Here is a 9,808-nt window from a genome sequence, read left to right as displayed (position 1 = left end):
ATTGATTTTGGTATCATAATATGGATGGAATAGGAGGTGCTAATGTTGCGAATGTTAATGTTGCCTTCCTATGACTTGACCTATAGTCCACCAATATGTCATCAAGATGAGACATTGTTTACTTGACTGCCCACACTGGCTATTAATTCATTCGTTCTGGTGGGTAGTTGATGAAGGCAGCCCCCCGCACCTCTCTGATTCAGAGGGGTTGGGTTAAATGCGGAAGACACATTTCAGTTGAATACATTCAGTTGGACAATTGACTAGGTATCCCCCTTTCCCTTTTCCTTTAGTTAACACTAGGTAGGAATCAATGCTGTATATAGGCCGTGTCACGTGTGCTCCCTTTCCGGACTCTAGGTCACCAGGCTGCTCGTTATGGCGCACACCTGTCACTATTGTTACGCGCATCAGCGCGTTATGACACTCACCTGGACTCCATTACCTCCTTTATTACCTGCCCTATATATGTCACTCCCTTTGGTTCATTCCACAGGCGTCATTGTTTCTGTTTCTGTGTCATGTCTGTGCGTTGTTCATGTTTTCTTGTTTTGTATTATGTTACGTTTATTTATTAACACTCACTCCCTGAACTTGCTTTCTGACTCTCAGCGCACATCGTTACAGAATGATGCCTCACCTAAGGGAAGCATCAGGGAGTGCTTTTTGCTGGCTTGATAGGCTCCCATGCCTCAGCGGGCTCGATACGCTCCCATGCCTCAGCGGGCTCGATAGGTTCCCATGCCTCAGCGGGCTCGATACGCTCCCATGCCTCAGCGGGCTCGATACGCTCCCATGCCTCAGCGGGCTCGATAGGTTCCCATGCCTCAGCGGGCTCGATAGGCTCCCATGCCTCAGCGGGCTCGATAGGCTCCCATGCCTCAGCGGGCTCGATAGGCTCCCATGCCTCAGCGGGCTCGATAGGTTCCCATGCCTCAGCGGGCTCGATAGGTTCCCATGCCTCAGCGGGCTCGATATGCTCCCATGCCTCAGCGGGCTCGATAGGCTCCCATGCCTCAGCGGGCTCGATAGGCTCCCATGCCTCAGCGGGCTTGATAGGCTCCCATGCCTCAGCGGGCTCGATAGGCTCCCGTGCCTCAGTTGGGTGAACAAGTTCCTGTGCCTCAGCTGGTTGAACAAGTTCCCGTGCCTCAGCTGGGTGAACAAGTTCCCGTGCCTCAGCTGGGTGAACAGGTTCCCGTGCCTCAGCTGGGTGAACAGGTTCCCATGCCTCAGCTGGGTGAACAGGTTACCCGTGCCTCGACCGAGGCAACTGGGGAGGTCTCAGCCGACTCATCAGGCTCTCACGCCTCAGCCGGCTCATCAGGCTCTCACGCCTCAGCCGGTTCATGAGGTTTCTGTGCCTCAGCGGAGGCGACCGATCCATTCCTGATCCCCTGGATATGTCCCTGTGGTTGGAGTCCTGTGGCTGGAGCCGAACGCGCCAGGGAGGGGGTACTGTCACGTATGCTGGAGCCGAACGCGCCAGGGAGGGGGTACTGTCACGTATGCTGGAGCCGAACGCGCCAGGGAGGGGGTACTGTCACGTATGCTCTCTCTCTCTCCGCCGCTCTAGGTTGCTATGCTCCCGCGCCTCAGCTGGATCGACAGGTTCCCGCACCTTAGCAGAGGTGACCAGTCCACTCCTGATCCTCAGGATTGTCATCTTGGTCAGCATCCTGCGGCTGGAGCCGCGCGTCCAGGAGGGGATACTGTCATGTGCGCTCCCTCTCCGGCCTCAGGTCACCAGGCTGCTCGTTATGGTGCACACCTGTCACCATCGTTATGCGCTTCAGCGCATTATGACACTCACCTCGACTCCATCACCTCCTTGATTACCTGCCCAAATATGTCACTCCCTTTGGTTCCTTCCACAGGCGTTATTGTTTCTGTATCATGTCTGTGCGTTGTTCGTGTTTTCATGTTTTGTATTATGTTATGTTTATTTATTAAAACACTCACTCCCTGAACTTGCTTCCTGACTCTCAGCGTACATCATTACAGGCAGGCAATGTGCTGAACAGGCAAACATAGCTAACTATTTTAGTCGATTACCATCAAAACAATTATTTAATCACTAAGCAGAACACAAAATGCATACAGCATTTATTACCTCTTAGTGTTAGGGTTTGCATAACCACAACTTTTACAGCCTCAGGTTCCCTCAAAATCAGACCGTCTCCACCAGTATTTCCCTGAGAAATACATGTTTATGTGATGCTACTGTACCAAATTTCATAAATAGTAGATGCATTTTTTGGGGTGGTCCTGGGCCGAAAACGCTATCGACCTAGCTAGCTAGCATTATAATCTACAAAAAAAATAGACAATCATGTCAACAATCTGCATATCTAGCTTTAGCTAGCAAATGTTAGCTAGATGAAATAAAGACATTGAGCATCTTGTGGGGTTTAAGCAGTATAGCTATATGTTGCTATCATTAGATTCCTTTGAGTAGAAAACAGTCAGAATACATAAGATGTTAGCAAGGGGATACTGTCATGTGCGTTATGGTGCACACCTGTCACCATCGTTATGCGCATAGGTTGCTAAGTAGGCTTTTTAGCTAGCCTGAACATTGAACAAAGGTTAGCAGCTACCGTAGCTAGCAGGCTAAAAACGCAAACCAACACTTACCTAATGTTACCAGTATATCAGAACTGTGGCCATTTCACCATCACTCTTCCACCATTCAAAATGTATTCCAATGTTTATCCGGTTTATGAATTGGTCATCTTTTTCTCGCTTATTTTTGTCTTTTGGGATCGAGCTTGATGCAGATCCAAGAATAGAGAATGATGCTTGTTGGCTTCGTCTGCTCTGTTTGTTTCTGGCGGCTGTAGCATTAGGTTGCAAGTGGCTTTCACTTCCTCTCCAGCTCTGGGGCAGCAGGGTCATCCGGGTAGGTGGTATAACAGTAAAGACACACCTAGCCCAGAAGGCCAGCCTAAGGGCACAATCCCATTGTTTAAGTTCAAAGTGAAAACACTACACAAGAAGTGGGGCGGCATAGGATTTTATAAAATAATAATAAATTATTTCACCTTTATTTAACCAGGTAGGCCAGTTGAGAACAAGTTCTCATTTACAACTGCGACCTGGCCAAGATAAAGCAAAGTAGTGTGACAAAAACAACAACACAGAGTCACAGATAAACAAATGTACAGTCAATAACACAATAGAAAAATCTATGTACAGTGTACAGTGCAAATGTAGAAGAGTAGGGAGGTAAAGAAATAAATAGGCCATAGTGGCAAAATAATTACAATTTAGCAATAACACTGGAGTGACAGATGTGAAGATAGATATGCAAGTAGAGATACGGGGTGCGAAAGAGCAAAAGGATAAGTAACAATATGGGGATGAGGTAGTTGAGTGTGCTATTTACAGATTGGCTGTGTACAGGTACAGTAAGGTGCTCTGACAGCTGATGCTGGGAGATATAAGACTCCAGCTTCCGTGATTTTTGCAATTCGTTCCAGTCATTGGCAGCAGAGAACTGGAAGGAAAGGCGGCCAAAGGAAGTGTTGCCTTTAGGGATGACTCGTGAAATATACCTGCTGGAGCGCGTGCTACGGGTGGGTGTTGCTATGGTGACCAGTGAGCTGAGATAAGGTGGGGATTTACCTAGCAAAAACGTATAGATGAACTGGAGCCAGTGGGTTTGGCGATGAATATGTAGTGAAAGCCAGCCAACGAAAGCATACAGGTCACAGTGGTCTGTAGTATATGGGGCTTTGGTGACAAAACAGATGTCACTGTGATAGACTACATCCAGTTTGCTGAGTAGAGTGTTGGAGGCTATTTTGTAAATTACATCGCCGAAGTCAAGGATCAGGATGATAGTCAGTCTTACAAGGGTATGTTTGGCAGCATGAGTGAAGGAGGCTTTGTTGTGAAATAGGAAGCAGATTCTAGTTTCAATTTTGGATTGGAGGTGCTTAATGTGAGTCTGGAAGAAGAGTTTACAGTCTAACCAGACACCTAGGTATTTGAAGTTGTCCACATATTCTAAGTCAGAACCGTCCAGAGTAGTGATGCTAGTCGGGCGGGAGGGTGCAGGCAGCAATCGGTTGAAGAGCATGCACTTAGTTTTACTAGCATGTGAAAGCAGTTGGAGGCCATGGAAGGAGTGTTGTATGGCATTGAAGCTCGTTTGGAGGTTTGATAGCACAGTGTCCAAAGAAGGGCCAGATGTATACAGAATGATGTCGTTTGTGTAGAGGTGGATCAGAGAATCACCAGCAGCAAGAGCGACATCATTGATATATACAGAGAAACGAGTCGGCCCGAGAATTGAACCCTGTAGCACCCCCATAGTGACTGCCAGAGGTCCAGACAGCAGACCCTCCGATTTGACACACTGATCTGTTTGTTAACTTGGCTTTTGAAGATTTTAGAAATGCAGGGCAGGATGGATATACTGTAGGTCTGTAACAGTTTGGGTCTAGAGTGTCTACCCCAGGACCTGCAGATTTCTGCTTTAACCTCTTCAGTCGACCCTCTACTTTTTTGAACATTTTGTTAAAAATCGCGCAACATTTCAGCGCCCTGCTACTCATGCCAGGAATATAGTACGTTCATATGGTTAGAATGTGTGTATAGGAAACCCTCGGACGTTTTTAAAACTGGTTAAATCACGACTGTGGCTATTACATAACGTGCGTTACATCGGAAAGCGCAGGAAAACCTGATCACAGAAAATGGAAATAAATATCCTTGCGCCACTACCGCAATTGTTAACAGTGAGCCGAATTAGATAAGACCGAGCATTCAACTCCCACAGCATCCCCATGTTGTCGAGTATCTTGTGAATTTAATCCTCTTTGATTCTTGGTTGAACCGAAAGAGGGGCACGACGTACCTCCGGTCTCCGCCCAGATCATTCCGGAAGAGCTCTCTCCTGAAATTTTTTACAAGACGACAGCTAATGATATGTACATCGCCTACGGATGATTTTTATCGCTTATTAACGTTTACTAATACCTAAAGTAGCATTACAAACGTATTTCGAAGTGTTTTGTGAAAGTTTATCGTCTACTTTTTGAATTTTAAAAAATGACGTTACGTTGTGAAATCGCTGTTTTTTCGTTTATCACAGTCTACATATAACGATATCTTGGCTTTATATGGCCCGATTTAATCGAAATAAAGACCCAATAGTGTTTATGGGACATCTAGGAGTGCCAACAAAGAAGATGGTGAAAGGTAATGACTGTTTTCTATTTTATTGTGCGGTTTGTGTAACGCCGAAATGCTAATAATTTTGTTTACGTCCCCTGCTGTGCTTTTCTGTTGTAGTGTATTGGTGCATGCTATCAGATAATAGCTTCTCATGCTGTCGCCGAAAAGCATTTTAAAAATCTGACTTGTTGCCTGGATTCACAACGAGTGTAGCTTTAATTTGATACCCTGCATGTGTATTTTAATGAACTTTTGAGTTTTAACTAATACTATTAGCATTTAGCGTAGCGCATTTGCATTTCCAGAGCTCTAGTTGGGACGCAAGCGTCCCAGGTAGAGGTAAGAGGTTAAAGGAGAAGTTCACCCAAAACACTTCTGGGCCCTTTATAAAAACTTGCCTGCCTGTTTGTCAGTACCCCACAGAGTTTTTAGGTCCATAGTTTGAGTATTTAGATTTCTGTATTTTTATATCAAAATGCTGAATTCCCCATTTTACCTAACATGCATAGAAAACTGTGTATTTATTGTTACATGAAAAATCATTAGTGTCTCGGCATTGAATTGCCAAATACATGTTGTTTAATGTAAAAATGATAAAAAACAAAGACCTATTTCCTGCTAGCGCAGAAGTCTTCCATATAGTCAGTAGTAGGGTAGATACTCTTCTTTGTGGTTCTAAGATGAATAATTAAAGAAGGCGGAACAAAGTAGTGTCTTACTATTGGTCTTGAAGAAAGGAAATCAGAAGGAAAGGAAGTAAATAAACAAAGAGATGTTAGCTAGCTAGGCTAGTGGTTTTTAACCTCTAAAGTAAAGTAAGGCTAGGCAAATAACGTCAGTAGCTGAGTGACGTTGGCCAAAATGAAGTGCAATAACGTTCCGGTCAGATACAAATACATGACACATTTCCACTCTTTACTGACCACGATGGAGCTTTGTATCCAGCATGGCTGCAGGCCATCTGACATCCTGTTTACGGTGTCGATATGACACCTGAAGTCATTGACCAGTTGAGGTTGACCGTGTCGAGTGATCACTTTGTGGCCACTGACTACAATGGGGACCGATTGAACCCGGTTCTGTTCCCACTATCTTTCCAAAATCACATTGGCAAAAATGTGCCTTCTGAAATATTTTAGCAGAAAAATTGTGTTGAATAAGTTATTACAAGGATAATTGCGGTCATAGGAGGCCAGAGCGGTGTGTTTGGGAGATTGTTAAGATGGACTTTGACTTTGCATCGGGTATCTATGGGGACGGCGGGAGTGGAATCAGCTTATTACCTACAGTACATCTTAACACTCAAGAATTGGACCTAAAAACTGTCTGGGGTACTGACAAATAACCAGGCATGTGTTGTAAAGGGCCCAGAAGTGTTTTTGGGTGAACTTCGCCTTTATGCTGATATTAATTTATAAAAGTAGAATGTTAATGCAGATTTAATTTTATTTGATTTAATAGGTGTCAAATCTTTTTTTTTTTTCTTTACTTGCTGAACAAAATCTCTTTCTCTGAGAAATGATACTGGTATAAAAATATATTTTCATTGTTTTTAGCATACAATAATAGCTCTGTATTTGTATAATATATTTTATACTGTCTTTTTTGTTTATTTTTATCAAGGGTGACAATAATTTTGGAGGTTACTGTATAATATTCTCGGTTTAGTCTAGATGGCCTGCACAGAATTCACAACACCCCTAAGAGGGTAGATAGAGTTGAAGTCGGAGGTTTACTTAGGTTGGAGTCATTAAAACTCGTTTTTCAACCACTCCACAAATTTCTTGTTAACCTCCCATTGTCCTCATATTCTATATACACCCCGTGTGCTCCGGGTCAAACTGACAAGCCTTGACTAAACCCCCAATGAGCACGTGTGACCGTATGCATGTGCTCAGCCTTTGCAGATATATTTCTTACACCTGCAGCACACAGTATGTGTTTTACAGTCCTTCTTTGGTGGGCAGATCTGATACCTCTTCCTCTAACTTGCCCCAGCTGGGGCAGTGGCTGGGGCAGTGGCTAGTGGTACCTCAGGTTGATCATGAGATCTAGCCCTCTGAACAGCTTTCACAACTGCTGCAGATGCGTCTGTGCGGGGGAGACGCTCCCTTCTTTCGATGAATGGAATTGCAAGTGCCTTTCCCAGCTGCTCCAGGAACACCCTCCTCTTGTTGCGCCTACGAGGCAACCAGCTAGGGTTGATCTCTCTCCATATCACAAAGGCATTGTAGGAGGAAACATCAATGATGTTGTGGAAGATGACCAGGGGCCAGTGGGCAGTCATCCTTCTGAAGCTGTACATTCCAATCACCTTATCTAGGTTGTCCACACCTCCTTTGTTGCAGTTGAAGTCTAGGATCATGGCTGGCTTCCTGTCCTGGGGATGGCTAATTTCAGCCTCTGTGAGCAGTGTGCTCAGAAGTAACACATTCTTGTTTTTCTATGGGAGGTAGGAAACTAGAGTGGTGGTGGGCGTGAAGGCAAACTTTGATGAGAAGACCTCTCTTTCCTTTGACACAAGCAGTGCAGGGGGGAGCTCAGGCTTGTTCTTTCGAACTGTGCCAACCATGGTGACTCTCCTCTTCAGGAGCTGCTGTCCGAGTTCATAAGAGGTGAAGAAATTGTCACATATGACATTGTAACCCCTCAGTCCCTCTGTCACATCAAGCACAACCCGCATCCCCTGGTTCTTCTCTGGGCCTCTACTGGTCGGCTTCCCAGTGTAGACTAGCATCTTCCAAACATAGCTGGATTTGGCATCGCAGGCCACCCATGACTGGATCCCATATTTTGCTGGCTTGCTGGGCATATACTGCCGGAAGGACAACGACCTTTGGTAAGAAGAGATTAGCATCATCGGTAATTATTAGTATCAGTGTCACACAAAAACAGCCACAGAAGTGTGTAGTGTAAAATCATTTTTGTTATATATATATACTACCTCTGAATGGAAACAGTTGCTCATCCACTGTCCCGTCAGGCCCTGAGTTGTAGAGGACTGGCAGCCGCTGGCAGCCGCTCCACCCACTTGTCCCAGACCTCTCTTATGGCTGCCAGCATGTCTTGCAGGTCTTGAACCACAGTCATCAAATCATAGCAGTCTTGAGTAAGTGTGAAAGAGTTTGAGTGGCATGTTGGCACGGAAAATCGCCCTTCCACTCTCTGCATCCCATAGACTTGCTGCAGCCTCACCTCGGGACCTGTATACACCTGCTAAGATTAGCAGCCCTATGTAAGCAAGCAGGTCAGTCTCATCCACCCCTTTCCAGCTGTCTCCATATTTTTGAAAACCCTCCAGATTTGTCATGTCCAGGATGATTTTTCTATTGCCGGTGTGATGAACAGGTAGAATGACGAGGCCATGTCATGGGCATGGGAAACGGCATGTGTTGTGTTTCCTGGGGTCATCTCCGGGCCCTTATGCACTGCCATCCTGCCCTGGTTGTGATATGCTACTGAGGACCATTTGATTTTGCAGTTTTTTGACATGAAAGTCTCTCTTTCAGCTTGAGGGATTTCTTCTTCTTCCTCTTCTTCTGAAGATGATGCATCGTGCTCTGGGTTGTAATTCTTCCCCATCTTCATCTTCTGACACATCCTCCACTTCCTCTTCAGAATCAGAGTAGTCTTGCTGGACATTTGAAAAAAACCTGGTCTAGAACCTGTTCAACAATGAAACGCACAGTCATGGCTTCAGCACCTTGGACAAGACCACATGTCCAGACCTGTACGGACTTGTCTGGACATGTACGAACATGTACCCATGACAATATTACACGGATACATGAATAAAGGCAACATTCACTTTTGTAATATTCGGGTCAGCATACAATAATAGCTCTGTATTTGTATAATATATTTTATACTGTCTTTTTTGTTTATTTTTATCAAGGGTGACAATAATTTTCGAGGTTACTGTATAATATTCTCGGTTTAGTCTAGATGGCCTGCACAGAATTCACAACACCCCTGAGAGGGTAGATAGAGTTGAAGTCGGAGGTTTACTTAGGTTGGAGTCATTAACTAGTTGCTCCTACCCTCTACTTTTTTGAACATTTTGTTAAAAATCGCGCAACATTTCAGCGCCCTGCTACTCATGCCAGGAATATAGTACGTTCATATGGTTAGAATGTGTGGATAGGAAACCCTCTGACGTTTTTAAAACTGGTTAAATCACGACTGTGGCTATAACATAACGTGCGTTACATCGGAAAGCGCAGGAAAACCTGATCACAGAAAATGGAAATAAATATCCTTGCGCCACTTCCAGCAATTGTTAACAGTGAGCCGAATTAGATAAGACCGAGCATTCAACTCCCACAGCATCCCCATGTTGTCTAGAGTCTTGTGAATTGAATCATCTTTGATTCTTGGTTGAACCGAAACAGGGGCACCACTTACCTCCGGTCTCCGCCCAGATCATTCCGGAAGAGCTCTCTCGTGAAATTTTTTCCAAGACGACAGCTAATGATATTTACATCGCCTACGGATGATTTTTATCGCTTATTAACGTTTACTAATACCTAAAGTAGCATTACAAACGTATTTCGAAGTGTTTTTTGAAAGTTTATCGTCTACTTTTTGAATTTTAAAAAATGACGTTACTTGGTGAAATCGCTGT

General features: G+C 44.7%; 1 pseudogene; it reads right to left on the bottom strand.

The window, feature by feature from the left end:
• Nucleotides 1-7,168: 7,168 nt before the first annotated feature.
• LOC135571691 (piggyBac transposable element-derived protein 4-like) lies at nt 7,169-8,826 on the bottom strand (annotated as a pseudogene).
• Nucleotides 8,827-9,808: the final 982 nt, after the last annotated feature.

Source organism: Oncorhynchus nerka, linkage group LG5 (genome assembly GCF_034236695.1).
Source record: "Oncorhynchus nerka isolate Pitt River linkage group LG5, Oner_Uvic_2.0, whole genome shotgun sequence".
NCBI lineage: Eukaryota > Metazoa > Chordata > Actinopteri > Salmoniformes > Salmonidae > Oncorhynchus > Oncorhynchus nerka.
Note: the sequence above shows the minus strand (reverse complement) of the source record. Positions and strands in the feature narration are given on the sequence as shown.